The sequence below is a fragment of the Rattus norvegicus genome, chromosome 5 (genome assembly GCF_021556685.1).
Source record: "Rattus norvegicus strain SHRSP/BbbUtx chromosome 5, alternate assembly SHRSP_T2T, whole genome shotgun sequence".
NCBI classification, from domain to species: Eukaryota; Metazoa; Chordata; class Mammalia; order Rodentia; family Muridae; genus Rattus; species Rattus norvegicus.
The window spans coordinates 28,125,382-28,131,989 of record NC_141538.1 but is presented as its reverse complement, the minus strand read 5'-3'; positions in this window follow the sequence as shown (position 1 = coordinate 28,131,989).

Sequence of the window (6,608 nt, the reverse complement as noted above, 5' to 3'; positions counted from 1 at the left end):
AGCAATTGCATTAAAAAACAAAAAACAAAAAACAGCATGGTGTTGGTACAGAGACAGGAAGGTAGATCAATGGAATATAATTGAAGATCCAGAAATAAACCCACACACCTATGGTCACTTGACCTTTGACAAAAGAGTTAAAACCATCCAATGGAAAAAATACAGCATTTTCAACAAATGGTGCTGGTTCAACTGGAGAACATGTAGAACAATGCAAATTGACCCATTCTTACCTCTCTGTACAAAGATCAGGTCCAAGGGGATCTTGGACCCCCACATAAAACCAGATACACTGAAACTAAGAGAAGAGGAAGTGGGCAAGAATCTCAAACACATGGGCAAGGCAGAAAATTTCCTGAACAGAACACCAATGGCTTATGCTCTAAGATCAAGAATTGGCAAATAGCACCCCAGAAAAGCTTCTGTAAGGGAATGGACACTGTCAAAAGCACAAAACAGCAACCAACAGATTGGGAAAAGGTCTTTACCAATTCTGTATCCAATAGAGGGCTAATATCTAAAATATACAAATAACTTAATAAGTTAGACTCTAGAGAATCAAATAATCTTATTTTAAAAATGGTCTACAGAGCTAAACAAAGAATTCTCAACTGAGAAATATGGAATGGCCTAGAAACATCCTTAGTCATGAGGGAAATGAAAATCAAAACAACCCTGAGATTCCACCTCACACCAATCAGAATGGCTAAGATCAAAAACTCAGGTGACAGCAGATGCTAGCAAGGATGCAGGGAAATAGGAACACTCCTCCATTGTTGGTGGGTTTGCAAGCTGGTACAACCACTCTGGAAATCAGTCTGGAGGTTCCTCAGAAAATTGGACATTGAGCTACCTGAGGACCCAGCTATACCACTTGTGGCAGACACCCAAAAGATGCTCCAACATATAACATGGGCACATGCTCCACTAGGTTCATAGCAGTCTTATTGATAATAGCCAGAAGCTTGAAAGAGCCCAGATGTCCCTCAACAGAGCAATGGAAACAGAAAATGTGGTAAATCTACAAGATGGGGTAGTACTCAGGTATTAAAAACAATGATTACATGAAATTCTTAGGCAAATGGATGAAACTATAAAACATCATCCTGAGTTAGGTAACCCAGTCACAAAACAACACACATGGTATACACTCACTGATAAGTGGATATTAGCCCAAAAGCTTGGAATACCTAAGAAAAACTTCATAGATCATAAAAAGAAGGGGGACTAAAATTTAGATCCTTAATCCTTCTTAGAAAGGAGAACAAAATATTCATGAGAGAAAATACAGGGAAAAAGAGTGGAGCAGGGACTGAAGAAAAGGTCATCCAGAGACTGCCCCACCTGGGGATCCATCCCATATGCAGCCACCAAACCTAGTCACTATAGCTGATGCCAAGAAGTGCTTGCTGACAGGAGTCAGATATGGGTGTCTACTGAGAGGCTTTTCCAGAGCCTCGCTGATACAGATGAGGATGCTTGCAGCTAACTATTGGACTGAACAAGGGGACCCCAATGGAGGAGTTAGAGAAAAGACTGAAGGAGCTGAAAGGGTTTGTAACACCATAGGAAGAACAACAATATTATCCAACCAGACCCCACTAGAGCTCCCAGGGACTAAACCACAAACCAATGGAGGGACCCATGGCTCCAGCCACATGAGCAGCAGAGGATGCCATTGTCCTGCATCAATGGGAGGAAAAGCCCTTGGCCCTATGAAGGCTCATTTCCTCAGTGTAGGGTAATGCCAGGGCATTGAGGTTGGAGTGAGTGGTTGGGAATGTGAGCATCCTCAGAGAAGCAGGGGGAGGGAGCATGAAAGAGGGGGAAAAGGGATAACATTTGAAATGTAAATACATAAAATATCCAAGGAAAATAAAATTATAAAAAATAAGTTTACTTCTATATAGAACTACTAAATCATATACAATATATATGGTATATATACGAGTACATACAAGTAATGTACAATTATATTTTCCTAGCCTTTCCATCATGATTTTTAAACATAGAAAGAAAGAAAAGCAGAAAAATTCTACATGTGTATATATAATTCAAAGGGACCAGATGAGAATAAGCCAAAATGTTAGCTGTGAGATCGTGGATATTTTTCCTTTTCTAAATATTGGATAAGGATTGCACAGTGTATCTAGAATCATAAGAGGCACTGATTACAACTGACACATGGAAAGGAAATAGTTCAGCAAAATGAACTTTGCTCTTTCAGGATATCTTAGTCCTCGAAGAAGCAATATTCTGAACTACAGAACATATTGCGATATATTACTTCAGCCTGCGGTCTGCAAACAGTCACGTCAGTGACTCATTTTCTTTGTAGCTCATTTTGACTACAAGACATCCATCAAATTTAATTATTTATAACTTATAAATATTTATTCTCAAGACAAGTTCCTGATGTCGATAGGGTGAACTTCCTATGTACAAGTTGACACTGATGTACTGCCAGGCTTCCTAGCCTTAGGATTCTGTATTGCATTGAGATAGCTTTATGAAGAAGCAAGAAAACAGGGAAAGGAAGCCTGAACACACAATTGGAACTTGCAACTTCTTAAAAGAATAAATTTACGCAGACATTTCCCATTTCTCCTTTGAATCTTGTTTTCTCCATAATGTGTTTTAGCATATTAGCTATACCACTAGTAGACATGCCATTTTTAAAATATGTATGTGTATATGAGTGCTCGTGTGTGTGTATGTGTGTGTGTGTGTGTGTGTGTGTAACTATTCATGTATCTTTGATGTGCGTTAAGTCAGAAATTAAGATTTCCTGGTCTTTGGTAGGGTGTAATGCACTTTTCAAAGCTCCCAAGTGATCCTTGTGAAAAGTTAATTTTCAATAAAATACAGTTAACTTGAAAGCAATCATTGTAGCCCTATGACCAGCAATGCATCATCTGGGCTGCTGATATTTCTATGGTTTGATAGCTAGCCATCTTGAGCTCCTGAATCCTCAGTCACAGTTTATCACCAAGTAAATAATACCTGAAGTGCCTATCCTCAGGGTTTATCTCTCCCTGTTTCCCTTCTTTGAGACTGGTAAGTGATGAACCAGCCAAAACTGAGGAACACAAAGTCTTAAGTTCTCTTCTAAGAGAATTAAATGCAGCGGAGATCTGATTTCTTAGGAGAAGACAGAAGGAAAGAGGCAATCCATGGGAATCAAGACTTGAGGCAAGGGAGAGAGCACTGTTTCAAGTTTAGTGATGGCCTTGGAGACACAGCAGGCAAGGGCTTGAAATCCTCACGGATGTTCCCCAGGATCAGAAGGCAGCAACTGCAGGGTTGCTGAAGATGTAGCCGACTTGGGTCACAGAAACCTCACTTTTAACATTACTTTGTCAGCCAACATCATGTGTTTTTATGATGGTTTACATTCCCTAGAACTGTGAGTCAGGTGAGTCAGGAATAAACTCTCTCTTCCTTGAGTTGCTTTGGTCAAGAATTCTGCATCAATGAGACACAAAACTAAATATAACAATGTATGTACCAGTTCAGTTTTAATTGTTTACGCAATAAATCACTCTTACTCTCACATCTCAAACAATACGGTTGAGCGACATGCTCATCAGAAAGCCTTCGCCAACCTGGGTTCCTTTGACTCCTATGGTGTGCATGGGACCATGATGACTGAATCCCTGTCCTCAACGATTGTTGGCAAAAGCAGTAGGTAGCATGCCCTGGTGTGTGCTCGTCTTTCTCCCTCCAAAACAACAGGAACTCCTTGAGAACCAAGAACGGTGTTTGCAGGGAGTCGAAATTTCATTTATGTTTCCTGAGCAGACCATCAACTATACTTATTCACTAAAGTTTACGGCATTGCCAAAGTTGGACCTTTTGGACAGCAATTTTACAGCATAATGTATTGTGAAGTCAAACGAAACCTTACTGTGGGCAGTAACTCACAGGGTAGTGTCAAAACATCATTGGGTCAAGACCTGTCTTAGGTACAATTTGAGTCTGTGGATATGCTACCATTTAAAATTATAAAACACTTTTTTACCTTTGGAAAGCACTTTACTGTCTGGTATACTTTATCATTAATTTTCTCATTGTTTCATAATGTATAAAAATCAGTTCAAATAAGCAAATAGTTTAATCCGCTGCTGGGTCATACTTTATTTGCATTTTATGTAATGATCTTAAGGACTATCTTCATAAACTAATTGATAAGACTCAAAGTTGCATCGAATACGAGAAAACTCACTCACCACTTACACTGGGTCACTTTGCATTGCACTGAGAAGATACCTTGGGCTGAATATCTGAAGACTGAAAGTGCCAAGAGCATGCATGATGCTGACTCTGCTGAAGGCCTGCTCCCTGACCACACTGCACCACATCATGGTGGAGAACGTATAGAAGAGCAAGAGGTCACATGCTGAGACAGGGAGCCAGAAACATCAGAGCAGCCAGTCTAATTCTTTCATTAACAACCCTATGGGAACCAGCTGGGGGCCAAAAGAACTCCTTAATCCCTTTTGAAAGGTGATATCTTCAATGGCATAATCGTGTTGCACTAAACTTCACATCTTAAAAGTTTCACTACACCACTCACTATAGCAAATGTCCTCCCGTAGACTAATGTATTTGAACACTCGTTTCCCAACTAGTGGTGCTCTCTGGGAAAGGAAGAGAAGGGAGAGAGGAAAGAACAGACACATATGTGGATGCTTGCACACATGTGTGTGCACTAACACACACACACAATCACATTTTGAGCACAGTGTGGGGTTTTGAAATTTCAAAACCTACCTCTAGTGAGACACCCCCTCCAATAAGTCCATACCTCCTAGCCATTCCCAAACAGGTCCACCAACTAGAGAGCAATCATTCAACTATATGAGCCTATGGGTTCTATTTTCCTTTAAACTTCCATAGTATTCCTTTGTAGCTATAATTCAAGACAAGACTCCTCTCCATCAAGTTGTTTTTCCAGGATTGCTACTATACCACAACAATGGGAAAAAAGACACTGTAAGGAAGAAGTAAGCTTTCAATTCATGGAGCTCCAGGACATATACTTATACAATATCCAAACTACAGATATCAGACCTTCAGGCAATCTTGGGATCAGATTAAAAAAATTCAAGACATTGTCCCCAGTGGAGGTTATCCAGACTTAACATCTTGGAATGCAAGGAGTAAATGGTTTTGGTGAAATATTCTTAACCCTGGATACATGAATCTCTAAAATCATCTATGAATAGACAATGGCTGATAAGATCCTTTTAAAGTTAAGAGCTTTTAGGAGATCATCAAAGACCAAAAGGAGAGGGAGGAGGGAGGGGGAGGGAGAGGGAGGGAGGGAGGAAGGAAGGAAAGAAAAAGGAAAGAAAGAACAGAAACTAATGCCCAGACTAATCATTATGAAGGAGACTCCAAAATGCCATTGAGTTAAGTTCTCGTTGGTCATCTACTGCTGGACATGAAGCTTGCCCTTAAAATTGGTTTGCACCAGTGGGAATTTGTTGGAGAAAACTAAGTTTTCCTTTGAGCTCTGTTGTCAATTGGAGATAGATTCTGGGTTAGGGACAGGGGCTTGCATGTGTTTCATCTCTCAGGGCTGAGATTCCACCTGAGCCCAAGATTTTCTTTTATTCAATTTAATTTTTAAAAAATTTATTCGCCTTACATCCTACTCACTGCCCCCTCCTGGCCACCCCTTCCCACAATCCTTCCCCCATCCCACCTCCTCTTCTCCTTTGAGCAGGTAAGGACCCCCTGAGTATCCCCTCACCCTGACACTTCAAGTCTCCCACTGATGCCATACAAGGCAGCCCAGCAAGAACATACTCTACATACAGGCAACAGTTTTTGGGATAGTCCCCGTTCTAACTGATTAGGACAAAACGGCAACCAACAGATTGGGAAAAGATCTTTACCAACAGATAGAGGCCTTACATCCAAAATATACAAAGAACTCAAGAAGTTAGACCGCAGGGAGACAAATAACCCTATTAAAAAATGGGGTTCAGAGCTAAACAAAGAATTCACAGCTGAGGAATGCAGAATGGCTGAGAAACACCTAAAGAAATGTTCAACATCTTTAGTCATAAGGGAAATGCAAATCAAAACAACCCTGAGATTTCACCTCACACCAGTGAGAATGGATAAGATCAAAAACTCAGATGACAGCAAATGCTGGCGAGGATGTGGAGAAAGAGGAACACTCCTCCATTGTTGGTGGGATTGCAGACTGGTACAACCATTCTGGAAATCAGTCTGGAGGTTCCTCAGAAAATTGGACATTGAACTGCCTGAGGATCCAGCTATACCTCTCTTGGGCATATACCCAAAAGATGCTCCAACATATAAAAAAGACACGTGCTCCACTATGTTCATCGCAGCCTTATTTATAATAGCCAGAAGCTGGAAAGAACCCAGATGCCCTTCAACAGAGGAATGTATACAGAAAATGTGGTACATCTACACAATGGAATATTACTCAGCTATCAAAAACAATGACTTTATGAAATTTGTAGGCAAATGGTTGGAACTGGAAAATATCATCCTGCGTGAGGTAACCTAATCACAGAAAAACACACATGGTATGCACTCATTGATAAGTGGCTATTAGCCCAAATGCT